The sequence below is a fragment of the Bufo bufo genome, chromosome 3 (assembly GCF_905171765.1).
Source record: "Bufo bufo chromosome 3, aBufBuf1.1, whole genome shotgun sequence".
Classification (NCBI taxonomy): Eukaryota; Metazoa; Chordata; class Amphibia; order Anura; family Bufonidae; genus Bufo; species Bufo bufo.
Genome location: NC_053391.1, coordinates 9,175,517 through 9,190,481, shown reverse-complemented (window position 1 = coordinate 9,190,481; position 14,965 = coordinate 9,175,517). Strand labels below are relative to the sequence as shown.

Below are 14,965 nucleotides of genomic sequence, written 5' to 3'. Positions count from 1 at the left end.
TTACAATATGGCACTATATGGGCACTCTTTAGTCCTAGGTTGGTGCAGTATAGCACGGTTTGACTCTGTGTTGGCAGAACAAGGTGGTTCGTACTAGTTGGCATTGTGGGGCCACAGTAACATTATGGCAGCATGTGGACATGATAAGACTCTATATCGATGCCCTTTGTGTGTAGAGATGGCCTTGCAGTTTTCCCGGCGGTCGTTTCACAGCGAACTTTGCTCGTTTGCGATTCGCCGAACATGCAAAATATGGCGATGTACGCATGCGCCATATTATTTTGCATTGCACCGAACTTTGACCCATGACACATCCATCAGGAGGTACAGGACGGCCAATTGAGACGTTTCAGCACATAGACATACCCCCTACCCTATAAATAAACCCGATCTGGCCGCCATTTTACATTCAGTCTTTTGCCAGTGTAGGGAGAGGTTGCTGTGTGGAGCAGGGACAGGCTGTTAGAGACACCAAACGCTGGCTAATAGGGCCACAAAAGTCCTTTTAAGCACTAGTATAGGTGTGCTATCTATAGGTGTGATACACAGAGGGGTGTGATATACTGATAATATACTTTCTAACATAGAAAGTATATTATAGTGCATTTGTATTGTGCAGCAGTTGTGTGCGGTTCTGCCGATATACTGCAGGTATATAGAGGGACAAACACTATTGGAACAACTATTTGCAACTGGTGTGATATACCTGCTTCCACCAAATATTTATTCAGGTGTTCTATATACCTTTTTCCACAAAATACTGATTGTGGCCTGCGAGACACCTGCTTCCCCAAATACTACTCTTCTCTAGGGACTTTGGCACAAGGTCTTTTTGAAAATGACAGGCAGAGGAGAGGCAGGCCATTCTCAGGGGTGGTAGAGGTCAGGCAGGTGCACCAGGCCGGAGCCTAAGTGGGAAGTTGGAGAAGGTGCACCAGAGTTGGTTGAGTGGCTGACTCAGCCTTCCGCTTCTGCACCCTCCTCATCCTCTCTTTCTGCACCCTCCTCACTCTCTGCTGTGTGCACCCCCATAGACATCACCACCACCATAGCCCCTCCGCTCGAGTCAGAGGAATCATTTTCCCATCCATTCCCAGACCTTACTGATGTGCAGCCATTCTTGGCATCGGATGAGGAAGAGGAGGTAGCAACGGCCGCCACCCAGCAGTCTGACGACAGTACCCAGATCAGCCCAAGGACGGAGGTCCCCGCTGTTGTTGCCTACTACGAGATCTCTAATGTCAGTGGTGGTGAAGGTGACGATGATGACGTGTCGATGGACGTCACGTGGGTGCCCACAAGAGAGGAAGAGGAGGGGATTTCAGAGGGAGAGACGGAGCAGCAGATAGGGAGGAGAAGCAGGCAGAGCTCGCAGTGCACAGGAGGCAAAAAGCGGACTGCGAATGTATCTGGAGCGAGCCATCCACCATGCACGGTCACATCTGGCGCTCCCAGGACTCCGGCACATGGCTCCGCAGTGTGGGCTTTTTTTAACATGTCAGCTGCTGACAATAGTCTTGCCATCTGCAGCCTGAGCTGTTAACGCATAAGTCGCTGTAAACCCAACATTCACCTAGGGATGACCGCCTTAAGAAGGTACCTGGCCTCCCATCACCGAGCCCAGTGGGAGCAACGCCGTCAGAACCCACAACGCCACACTCCCGGCGCTCCACGTCCTGCCTCTTCTCCTTCTCCTTCTCTTCTCTCCTCCCTGTCGTCCTCTACTCCACCTTCCACCGTGCCGTTGTTGCGTTCATCTGGCAGAAGGCAGGCTTCCGTGGCCCAACTGTTCGAGCATAAAAAGTTGATGACGCCGGATAACCCTCTTGCCCAACGGCTGACCGCCGGCTTGTTGGAACTGCTAGCCCGCCAACTACTGCCATATAAACTGGTGGCCATTGGCACACCACAATGGAAGGTCCCCTGGAAGGAAATATTTCTCCCAGAAGGGCATCCCGGAGCTATATGGCCACATTCAGTGGCAAGTGAATGTATCTCTGGCACACAGTGTCGGTGCCAAGATACATCTGACCACAGACATGTGGTCTAGCAAACACGTGAAGGGAAGGTACATAACTTTTACTGCCCACTGGGTGAACCTTCTGACGGCCGTCAAGCATGTAACCCGTGGCACCTGTGTGGATTTGGTGTTACCGCCACGGATTACATGCAGGCCTGCCTCCTCTTCTCCTCCTCGATCCTGCGTCTCCTCTTTGGCTGAATTCTCCTTTTCCACTGCTACCGCCTCTTCCACTGCGCCCCCCAAGCTCCCAGAACCTATTCGGCGTGGCAGGTGACACGTTGCCATGCTGTGCTGCGGCTGTTGTGCCTGGAAGCCAAGAGCCACACCGGTCCTACACTGCTTTTAGCTCTGCGGTCACAAGCCGATCAGTGGCTAACCCCGCTCAATTTGACAGTTGGTAAAGTGGTGTGCGACAACGGTGCCAATCTGCTGAGCGCGCTGAAACAGGGCAAAATGGCACACGTCCTGAACTTAGTTGTGCAGCGATTCGTTGCCAAATACCCCGAGGTCCAGGACGTCTTGCGGCAGGCCAGGAAAATCTCCTACCATTTTAGAAGATCTTACTCGCCTTGCTAGCGTTCAGCGGCGACACCACTTGCCCGTCAGACGTCTGATTTGTGACTGCCCGACGCGCTGGAACTCCACCTTGTATGCTTGATAGGCTGCTCCAGCAGAAACGTGCCGTTAACGACTACCTGTACGAACTCTGCGGCAGGACAGGTTCTGGGGAGCTTGGTTTCTTTTCACCGCGCCAGTGGCTGCTTATGTGCGACGCATGTAGACTTCTGCGGCCATATAATGAGATCACCAAACTGGTCAGTCGCAGCCAGGGCACCATCAGTGACATCGTACCTTACACCTTCTTTCTGAAACGTGCATTGCGTCGTGTCATTGATCAAGCCGTCGAAGCAGGAAGATGATGAAGTCACAATGCTTAATGAATTCCCAGGGGGGCTACTCCATCTGAGACAAGTCAGCAGGAGTCTGAAGAGGAGTCAGAGGAGCATGTTGGCTGGGGGGAGGAGGAGCAAGAAGAGCATGCTTTGAGGGGGGACTTTAAACTTTTCGGGCATCCCTGGTGTTGTCCATGTCTGGAGGAGAGGAGGCCGAGGACAACATTCTCCTGGGCGATGAGCAGGAGCCAGGCCGCTCCACCTCTTCCAGTTTAGTGCAAATGGTGGCCTTCATGCTTCAGTGTTTGAAGAGGGAACCCCATATAAAAAGCATAAAGGGGAAGGACCAGTACTGGGTGGCAACGTACTTAGACCCCCGGTACAAACACAAAATGGCAGACATGTTACCAGCATCACAGAGGGCTGACAGAATGCAGCATTTCCAGGCCTTGCTGCGAGAGATGCTGCATTCTGCTGTTGCGGCGCTGGCAGAGGAATTTCCACCCACAGCGAAACAGTTGCGGGTACCAATCCTACCGCGCCTGCAAGATGAGGGCGGTTTGAAAATGTGTTGGTCACTTAAGATATGAGATCATTCTTGCAGCCAACTCATCGAGAGCCGCCCTCCGGATCCAGCCTCAGGGAACGCCTAGACCGACTACATCGGGTTAATGGCCGATGTGGATGCTCTGAGAAATGAGGAACCCCTGGACTACTGGATGTGCAGGCTTGACCTGTGCCCAGAGCTGGCACAATTTGCCATGGAACTCTTGGCTTGCCACTCGTCGAGTGTCCTTGTCCGAAAGGACGTTCAGCGCAGCAGGTGAGATCGTGACCGATAAGCGCACTCGCCTAGCTCACGACAGTGTGGACTACCTCACATTTCTAAAAATGACTGAGGCATGGATCTCGGAGGAATTTAACACCTGTGACGACCATGTGTAATTGAATTTCCTCATGCCAGCCCACACATATCCGCCACCACCCAGAACAAAGAATGGTCCCTCTCTTAAGTAAATACAGCGGCATAAAAGGCCTTTTCTGTCAGGTGAATGCCCAATTTTTGGGGCCTGTACTCCCGTGGCCTAAAATATAAATTTTCTAGGCTCCAGTAGAGCATATTTGTGAGAGTTTTTCTTTAAGACGCATGGCCCCTGATTAAAATACATATTTTTTGTGCGAATTTTAGCCTCTGATCCCCCTCTGATATGTCACTGTCCATGTTGTGGGACTATTTGTGCACTTCTAGTAAGTATTTGGTGGCTGAAAATATGACCTGAAAGCTTTTCAGGTTTACCTGCCATTAAATTGAATGGGGCCCGCCGCGAACGCGCGGTTTGCGAACATTTGATCGCGAACGCGCGTTCACGAAACGTGTCCGGCCGATGTTCGTCCATCACTATTTGTGTGTATGTGGGCACTGTATGACGGTATTTGAGGATGATATGGTAACGTTTTATGCCTTGTGCACGGAGCACGGTATGGCAGCGTGTTCAGTACTTGTGTTTCTATGGCAGTATATTACTTGCCATTTACTCATCCTCTTTTCTATTGAGAGGTGCGTCCTCCGCAAATTGGGTAGCGCTGAAATGGAGGATTTGAAGCCGTTACTTTGTGGCGGTCTCATTAGGAGAACACTAGTCTTTAGTATCGTTGTTTGGTCTTTTTGCATGCATTTGAGTGCGCTCCTTTTCTTGACAAATCCCAAGGAGCCTCGGAGCGCTCCCACAGGTACGGGTGTCTCTCCAGTTATAACTCGCCATTTTGGAGTTGCTATTTGAGCAGATCCTTGGGCGCCGAGTGAGGAGCAGGATTCACCCCTCCCTAAGGCGATCCACAGAATCCCGACAACTGGACAATCTGTTGAGTTTGGAGCGTTCAGCGACTCGGCTGGGAGACAACATACGAAAATAAATACTCAGGGAAAAAAAAATCCTCCCCTCTCCGTCTCCTGCGTCTGCTGAGCCGCTGCACTTCTGCTGCGTAAAGTTTCTTACCGGGAGACAATGATAGAAATTCCTCTGGCGAGACGGACCCGTTAGTTATAGATTTTTTTTCCTTTTCGTCTTGTTGTTGTTGGTTGTTTGTTTAATAAGACATTTCCTCCCGGTTAGTGGAAGTGGAGTCGTAAGAGGCTCCAGTAATTTTCCTCCTCCTCCCCTCCCAGCCCTGCACTCTGGAACACTGTGAACTAAAAAAAAAAAAATCAGTGAGTTAAAGCGTGAAGCTATTATCAGAATCCTAGCCGGCCGCTCTCGGGAGGCTGCGAGTGTGGCTAGCAGCGTCATCGCCGGACGGAAAGCGGAGCCGCCGCCACCACGTCGGTGAGTGGTGGGAATCCATGGCTTTCAGGTGTCAAGGATGCAGGGTGTTACTGCCCCTCCCCGGGGAGACATACGGCAACAGGAGAGAGAGAGGTCTTTAGTGCTGAGCGAGCAGTTTGCCGCTCGCATGTGCCCGGAGTTGGGCGAGATATCCTCATGCCACCAGTGGGTGTCGGATTTGGCACGACAAACAAGGTGCCGGTACAGAGAGTGGGAAAATATGTGGATCCATCACTCAGAGTTTTTCACTGGCAGCCGTTCACGTCTCTCTCTGTTCCAAGCATTTGCATTCTGCCGATTGCCCTGCCAAGAGAGAAGGGAGGGAAAAAAAGTCAGCAGGGGAAGTGTAGTTAATAGGAAAAGGCCATAACGGGTGCAAGGAGTGATCCGGGCCCGTACCCCACCCCCACTGGCTTCCTCGCGGTCCCCCCTCCCTTTCCCCAACTGTCGTCCTACTTTTGCTTTCCGTCTTTGCTGCCTTAATTTGCTTGACCGTCGCCAGATAATTCTTTCAATATATATATTTTTTTCATCGGTGCCCCCCCCCCCCCCCCCCCCCGGCCAGGCCAAGGCCCGAGTCACAGTAAGCCTCCGTCTGTTGCTTTCTTGTGGATGTCGTCCCGGATGAAGTTTGTTGGTTTGTCTCGCCCCATGCCAGCTGCATTCCTAGGAGAAATACTGGGAAGATCACTGAGGATTTTATGATTTTTGATTACGGGGAGTCCTCCACCCCCTCCCCCCCTCCCCGGTGCGGTACTGGTCAGGGAGCGTTACCAGGCCTGCGGGGCGTCATTGTGTTTCTGTCCGATCCATGCAGCTTTTATTTTTATCTATTTTGCTTTTTATACATTTACGTTCTTTCCTCATGGCGTCCATAAAGGCGGCAAAATAAACGAATTCTCAAAATATTTTTGGTGCCGATAACAGGACCTGTGATATTAGAAGCTTCATTTTGTTTTTTAACCCTCCCTCATTTATTGAGATGAGAAAGGCAAACACTTGAAAAGAAAAAGTTCCATGGGAATAAATGTCCTAATCACTATGTCCCTTTAAGAGGCGCTTTATGTTATGTAAGAACTGCAAATGAACAATCAGTAGGAAATTGAGGTTCACCCCCGCGTCCCCCTCCAACTCGGGGAAGGAAAACCCTGATGTATTGAGACACACCTACTGCAAGTCAATGAGGAGCCTCCCGGCGGTGGGATATTTTGGCTGAGGATTTGTGAAATTGGCAGAATTCACGGCTGAACACGTGATGTTCGTACTGATGTGCGTCTGTGTGTCAGGAATCAGGACGACGTTATTCTCATGTGGAGCGCGTCATGGTTAATACTTCAAAAGTAGCTACAAAAATGTAGAATTTTTGTAGTTTATTTTATAAAAAAAAAAAAAGTTCTGGATAGAATACAGGAACGTATTATAATTCCTGGTACAATAAAATACCGTAATGTAATATATAAATGGCATATAAAATACAAATTATACATTCATTGATAAAATAATAAAAACTAAAACAGAATATAATATTTCATAAAATGCAGCATAAATCAATAAAGATGACATAATATAACGCATAAGACATTCTGTGATAAAAGTGGTACGCTATAATATACCCCGAGATTACACAATATAAGATAGATGAATATACAATATGTAGACTAATAGAAATATCTGGAGAAAAAATATCTATATATATATGTTGTTATATAAAATATACAGCAAAATCATGTATTACAATAATAATGAAAAAAGTAATTATCAAAACTAATATAATATTACCTATAATAAAATATATAGTAATAAGTAATATAAAGATATTAGACACCGTATAATATAATGCAGAGTAATGTAATGTTATATACAATATAAGTTTATATATATTATAATGTCATTTATCATGTAATATTAGACATAGTATAAAATAATGCGGGGAAATATAATATTAGATAGAATGCTATAATGTAGTACTAATAATATATGACCATACAGTATAATATACTATTAAATAGAATACGGTAGAATATAGTATTATACTATTGATATATTGTAGTATTACCTATAGAATAACATAATGCTGGATATGTAATATTATATGTTGATAAAGTCATGTGGTGTAATGTTTCGGTAAATACAATTAATAGAATATAAAATTACCTATAGCACAATAAAATGTAATAATATAATACAGTGTAATGTAGTATTAGATTCTGTACTAATATAATATTACCTATAGTATAATACAGAAATGTCAGATATGTAACATATGGAATACCATCATGTAGTATAATATAATGTAATATAATATGATATTACCTATAGTATAATACAATGTAGTATAAGTTATATTAATATAATGTCAGATATATCACATATCGCATACCATCATTTAGTATAATATAGTATTACATACATTGTGCTAACATAATGTAATATAACCTGTAGTATATTATAGTATAATGTAATATAACCTGTAGTATATTGTAATATAATGTAATATTACCTGTAGTATATTGTAATATAATGTAATATTACCTGTAGTATATTGTAATATAATGTAATATTACCTGTAGTATATTGTAATATAATGTAATATTACCTGTAGCATGTACAGGATATGGCGGTACATTCACTGTCATCTCAATATCCTCCTGCCAAGGAAATACGAGATACAACTGTGCGAGCCTATAACCAGGGGGCAGTACTGCTTGGCGGGCCCCTGAGGCTGCAGATCCCAGGAGTGTCACCTGTAAGTGGCCCCTGAGCGGACGGCCCATAGGGGACTGGAGTGCGTCAGGACAGGGTAGACTGACTCAGCCTATAGGAATTCCCTGATCCTGAGATCCATGACTCACCGGCCTCCAGGATCGTGTTCTAGTCAAGGCCTTGGACGTCCTGCAGAAAGGGAAGCCACAGGGGCAGCATTATACCGGCCTTATAGTCAGTGCAGAACCAGCAGGGGATGACAGGGACATTTAGAGGATCTGTCACCTCTCCTGATTTGTCTGGTTTGGTAAGTAATTTGTACTCCCAGTGAATTAAATATTCAGAAGCATAATTTCTTAAAACCTTTTGTTATACTGTTCCCTTGTTATCCATACTAGAAATGTATGAATAAATTGACAGTTGGTGTCCGTCCCTGAGCCGGTGACAGCGCCCAATCCGTGCTGATGGTGTCCGACTGTGTAGGCTCTCAGTGGTAACATCCAGTTGTCCGTATACAGTATTCACGAATGTCTCAGAGGAGTAACAGAGGAACAGCAAAATGCAGAGTTTTAAAGTGGTTGTTGGGAATTTTTTAATTTGTAACCTAAAAATAACCAACGTCCACCTGTTCCATCCCCATCCGCTCCAGCTCTTAACGCTCCGGTGGTCCCCGGAGACCTTTGTTTACATTGCTGTGATGTTGTCACATACATCATGTGACCACTGCGGCCAGTCAAAGACCTGAACCAGCAGGGAATGACGGCAAGGTGTGAGTTAATGCAACCTGAGATGTGGTTGATGCCGCCCTAGATGTCAATCAATTTTTTTTTTAAAATCTTTATCAGTATTTGCTTGGTGCAGATGTGCAGCCGGGTCTTTAGAGGCACATCTCCCACCGAGGGTTAATGAAAACTGCTTAGTGACCTCCTCCGCTGCGCTCCTTCCCTGTGCACGCGTGCGGAGTATGGAGGGCCAGTATTTGTTAGCTAGTAGGGCAGCACTGCTTTCCTATGACAACTTTGAAAAATATTTCCAACGTCATCCAGAATTTTTTTTTTTATAATTTTTTTTTGCTGATCCTTCAGGTTCAGAAAGTGATGAGATGATTTCCTTCCTCTTTAGCTGAACTTGTCCTAAGAGATAGAACATCCTATGTATTTATTAGAAAAATCTGATTACTAGTGCAGACTGATATACCTGCTTCCCAGCAGGAAGCTGTCGTGTCTGACTGGTTGCTAGGGATTACACTGCCTAACAACCACAATGGGGTTGCCTGGCAGTCTGTCTTTAGCTGTATGTGCAATTACCTCCTTGTTTCTTGCTGCAGTATTAATCAGATTTTTGCAAATCTGATCGCAGGACCCTTTAAAGGGCCGAGACCCAAACCAGCGCTGGTTGTGGATATGTACAGCAATCAATGTGACTGCACTGTACGTCTTAAAGATTTGTCATAGATTTTTTCGGGATTTAGATATTTGGGGGGTTTACTGTATATTCAAGTATTTTTTGTGTATTTAGGCATTTTGGTTCTATATAGCGAGCAATGACTAGAGGCGTCATGTAAAATATGAAATGAGCTGGCTGCTCTGTCAAGCTCTTTACACTAAGGTTACACATATATATATATATATATATATATATATATATATATATATATATATAATATTTCATATTGTCTCATTTCTGTAATTCTTACTTATCTCCAATGTTCCATGAACTGTAATAAGAATGAAGAATGCAGAAAATGATCATTCTGCATGTAATTGCATAACTACTGTATTCTGACACGGTGTAGTACCACGCTGCAGCCTGTAGGTGTCACTGCGGGAATTGCCTTATATTTCCTTGTACATCAACTAGCAACAATGACACCTACAGGCCAGACTGAGGTATTACACAACTAAAAACTAACTTAAAGGGCAGGCTGCCAGCTTCCTCACCGCGCCTGCGCGGGGGCTGGCAGACGGATGCGAGCGAGGCCTGGCCCTGTCAATCAGGACTTGGAGGGAGGCGACAAAGGTGGGAGAACGGAGCCTATAGGAGCAGGAACAACGATCCCCCCCCCCCCCCCCCCCCCCGCCCGCACCTAGAGGCTAATTAGCTTATTATAAAAGTTTGATTTCTGGCGTAACGGGGGCACAGATAAAAGTAGGAGTAGGCTGGTTAGGTTTAGCTGACATTAGCACATCGCAGCTTAATAGGGTTAAATCTGCTGACAGAAACCCTTTAAATCTGACCGCCAGATGTGATCACCCTAACGACAGGACGTCAGAATGTCTGATATCTGTCACACTCTTTATAAGTGTCTAGATGGGGTCAGGGGTCAGACTATCACTCCCAGCAGCTGGAATGACTGGGAGCCCACCTTATGGAAACTTGTCATTATGGAAATAATGTAACAAAAACAGACCAGGGACATCTTCACTACCTCTGCTAGATGTCAGGGAATGAATGCGGAAGTGTTTATACCTGGTGCCTGTCCTGACCTCGTCCTACTCACACACATGGTAATGCTAGGCTTGATATAGCGTAGGCAATGCTCCAAGCTGTCCCCTCTCAAGAACTGCACGATACACTGTAACGAATCCTCAGCTGTGCAAGTAGCAGGAGCTTGATCTAATGGCATTTTCTTTTCATTCACTGTCAAAAAGCAGAGATCTTTTAAATATATATTAGACAAAGGCAGTGCACGGTCAGAAGACTCCTCCAAGGTAGTTTTGGAAGTCCCTCCCTATCTGTGATGTGTGGGGGAACCTGACCATAAGGGCTCATGCACCTGACCGTATGCATTTTGCGGTCCTCAAAACACGGATCCTCAAAAAATATGGATGACGTCCGTGTGTATTCCGTATTTTGCGGAACGGAACAGCAGCCGGCCCCTCATAGAACAGTCCTACCCTTGTCTGTTAGGCGGACAATAATAGGACATATCTTTTTGCGGAACGGACATACGGAAACAGAATGCACACAGAGTAACTTCTGTAGGTTTTTTTTGCGGACCCATTGAAATGAATGCTTCCGCATACAGTCCGCAAAAAAATGGAACGGACACAGAAAGAAAATACATTAGTGTGCATGAGCCCTAAGTGTTTAATTCCCCTGCAGCGCCACCGCAGGAGAAATGAAGCATTGCACAGTTCTCATTGAAATCTGTGGGTTGTCCATGTAATGATGCAGGTGCGAGGTCCCCCTAAAGCACGGATGCTCAACCTAAAACTACAACTCCCATCATGCCCTGCTGTAGGCTGATAGCTGTAGACTGTCCGGGCATGCTGGGAGTTGCAGTTTTGCAACAGCTGGAGGGCCGCAGGTTGGGCATCCCTGCCCTAAAGTGTCTGCTAATGTGTTACCCTCCACAGTCTCAGTGGTGCCCGCTGTCTGATAGATTGGGCGCATGATGCCAGACGTCTAGCCACCTCTTGGTTGGCGTACTGTACAACAGTATTTTGCCCCAAAAGACACCTTTTTAATAGGCGCAAAAACTGTCTAAAATTCATAATAAATCAGGCCCAAGGCAGGTATGGCAGATTTATTTCCTGCTCTGTCAGGGGTGTTGTCCTCTCCCCCTCGCTGATCTCCAGGATCGGGCTCCTCTCTCTTTTCTCCTGATCAGTCAGATGTCAATAAAGAAAATTACCATTTGTTCTGGTTAAAAATTAATAGTTGTTGATACGGAGTCAGAAGTCGGAGGAGAAATGATAACTCTTCTCCCAGCGGGGCTTGAGGTAATGTGCAGAAACATGAAAGCTGCTCCTCACCCACGTCCTCCATCCACAGGAGACACCGCGATCCGGCCGCATTATAACAGAAGGACGCTCAGGACAAAGAGCGCACATTCTCTCAGTGTCAGTCCTGAGGTAGAGCTCTTCCCCCCAGGAATATTCCACCTGCTGCACTTATAATCCTCTTGTATGTGCGCTAATTATCAGCACCAGAACAATAACCCCCCCCCCCCCCACATTGCATCACATTGCTCCAGGAAGAAAGAATATGTGTACAGAGACTAGAGCGGGAACATTACTTGTATCCCAGTGTAATCACATGTCAACTCCAGTACAGTAACTATGCAAGCAATATGCTGCTCTTATCCTGTACTGATCCTGAGTTATATCCTGTATTATACTCCAGAGCTGAACTCAGTATTCTGCTGGTGCAGTCACTGTGTACATACTGTAACGGACCGTTTCAGCAGGCAAGGGGTTAAAATCCGTTTAGGCGATAAGCCCCTTTCTGAGAGACAGGCCCAGCTACTGCAGAACACCAATGTCCCGAACTGGACACAAAGTAGCACTCCAAACTGGAACCTCACGAATAGCTGCTAGCAGACGAACAGGAATCAGCTTACACTTCTGGCAATCGGTCCTCTAACAGCATACAGTGAATCCCCCCAATAACGAGACAAGGCTCCGTGTTAAGGGTCAAGCAGTGGTCTGACTGTACTTCACGTACAGCCTCTTTTATTCATAAACCACAAACATAGTACTGCCCACAGGGGTTTGAAATGCAACCAATCAGTAATTTACAACACATACAATGTAAGTACAGCCCATCTGGTGTACACGCCCCTAGGGGACCAGAATGAAGACTGTGACATAGGACAGATATGCAGCACTGTAGGACACACAGACACAACACATCCCCACAATGCATCATGGTTTCCTCCTCTCTGCCCTCGAGACACCCGAGGCGTAATCCAATTATCTCTCAAGACAAAGAGAAGTCACCAATACACATGTGCAGACAATAGGACAGACATCACCCTTTAAACACACAATGGGACAATGGCACAATAGAAACACACCCGCATATTCCTCCCAAGCTGACAAGTTACACTTATTATAAATTGTTACAACTTTGTGAGTTTACATTGGCCATACATATAACTTACATTAATTTAAACAGTATAACTTGGGGACAAACCTATCCAAAATTCACTTGAATAGGTTCAGGGGTTTAAAAGTTAGTATATGGCCCATAATCCTGGGGCAAGAGGCCAGCAGCCAGTGCTCTCCAAAACCCAGTGGCGAGGTCGGTTTCGCCACACATCTCCCCCCCCCCAGGGAAGACTAACCAGATACCTGACCTCACGCCGGTCGGTACCTGAGTTTGTCTGGCAGCCCACCCACAACCAAATACTGGACCTGTTGCATTTGGTAGCCTGTCTCTGTCCAGTGAGTCCACCAAGGTTATGTTGGAAGCTGGTACTCTCGGTCTCTGTGTTGCTCCCTGGCTTGGAGTGGAGGTTGCTTTGTGGGCAGGGATCAGCGGTACTCTGCCCTGGTGCCAGCGCTACCACGGAAGAAGCCTGGTTGGAGCCTGGTTGTTGGAGGGGGAGACCGACTGTCTCTACCCCCTGTGCTGTAAGTGCAGAGACCACGGTCCCATCTGCACTGTTGTGGGGCTTACTGTCTCCCCCTGGTGCGTTAAGCTGCCGCTGGGGAGAGGGGGTAACAAGCTCCTCTCCCATACATACTTCCAGCCGCTGGGGAGGGCGACCGACCGTCTCCGCTCCCAATACAGTGTCCTGCTGCTGGGGAAAGGAGACTGGGCTCTCTATTCCCTGCTCGACACTCTGCCGCTGGGGGACAGGACCGACTGTCTCTGCCCCCTGTAACTCCGCCTGCCGCTGGGGAATGGAGACTGGGCTCCCAATTCCCAAAAAATCATGCTGCTGCTGGGGGCAGGAACAACTACCTCTGCCCCCTGTAACTCAGCCTGCCGCTGGGGAGGGAGGACGCTGCTCTCCTCTCCCTGCACTTCACACTGCCGCTGGGGAATGGAGACTGGGCTCCCAATTCCCTGCAATTCACACTGCCGCTGGGGAATGGAGACTGGGTCTGTCACCTTACTGTCCTGCTGAGCCTTCTCACTGGCGTGGAACAGCTGCTGGTAGCCCTGTTCCAGCTCCATCTCCCGGGTCACCAGGTGGACCAGGTCCTGCTCAATCTCATGAGTGTCGTCCCAGTCATACCTGCTCTCCCTCCATTCCAAGAGATCATGGAACCGGGCTTGTGTAGGGCTCCCAAACTCCAGCTCTGAAAAAGTCTCCCATAACAAGCCAGGACCATCAAACTCCTCTCCCTCCGGCTTGTCATGCTCAGCTGTCCTGGGTAGGTACTGTGCCCCATACCACCAGAGCGCCTGGTAGGCATCTTCCAGCCACAGCTCCCGCCATGCTAGGAGTTCCAATTCCTTTACCCATTCCTCCCGGGGCTGCTCTCCCAGGAAGGGCATCCGCAGGGCTACTCGCTTCTGCAACCGCTGGTCTTCCGTGGGGAGTCTCTCGTCCTGCATATACTCCACAATACCCAGTACCTGGTACCAGATGCCTTTGCGGACTGCATCTCGGTCATCCATGACACCCTCATCGTACTCCACTGCTGTTTACATTCTGGTGCTGTCAGGGTCGCGGTACTGTGACATGCGTTGTCCTTAAATTGTAGAATCCACAGAAATGGTGTCTCCTGTAGCTGTCCTTCTGGCTGTAGGAACAATCCCGCTGCTTGCCACCAATGTAACGGACCGTTTCAGCAGACAAGGGGTTAAAATCAGTTTAGGCGATAAGCCCCTTTCTGAGAGACAGGCCCAGCTACTGCAGAACACCAATGTCCCGAACTGGATACAAAGTAGCACTCCAAACTGGAACCTCACGAATAGCTGCTAGCAGACGAACAGGAAAAGCATACAATCCTGGCAATCGGTCTTCTAACAGCATACAGTGAATCCCCCCAATAACGAGACAAGGCTCCGTGTTAAGGGTCAAGCAGTGGTCTGACTGTACTTCACGTACAGCCTCTTTTATTCATAAACCACAAACATAGTACTGCCCACAGGGGTTTGAAATGCAACCAATCAGTAATTTACAACACATACAATGTAAGTACAGCCCATCTGGTGTACACGCCCCTAGGGGACCAGAATGAAGACTGTGACATAGGACAGATAAACAGCACTTAGGACACACAGACACAACACATCCCCACAATGCATCATGGTTTCCTCCTCTCTGCCCTCGAGACACC

At 47.3% G+C, this 14,965-nt stretch overlaps 1 protein-coding gene across 12 annotated transcripts in view; it reads left to right on the top strand.

Annotated features, from left to right (window-relative positions):
• The window catches only part of ZBTB20 (zinc finger and BTB domain containing 20), a 665,609-nt gene that overhangs the window by 506,206 nt on the left and 144,438 nt on the right, over positions 1-14,965 (top strand). The window contains exon 1 of one of the 12 annotated variants that reach the window (XM_040422898.1): positions 5,139-5,240. The exons of the other annotated variants lie outside the window; for them this stretch is intronic. The gene's annotated coding sequence lies outside the window, so the exon portion shown is untranslated. Of the gene's footprint in view, positions 1-5,138; positions 5,241-14,965 lie in introns of those variants that run through there. 12 annotated transcript variants of the gene reach the window in all.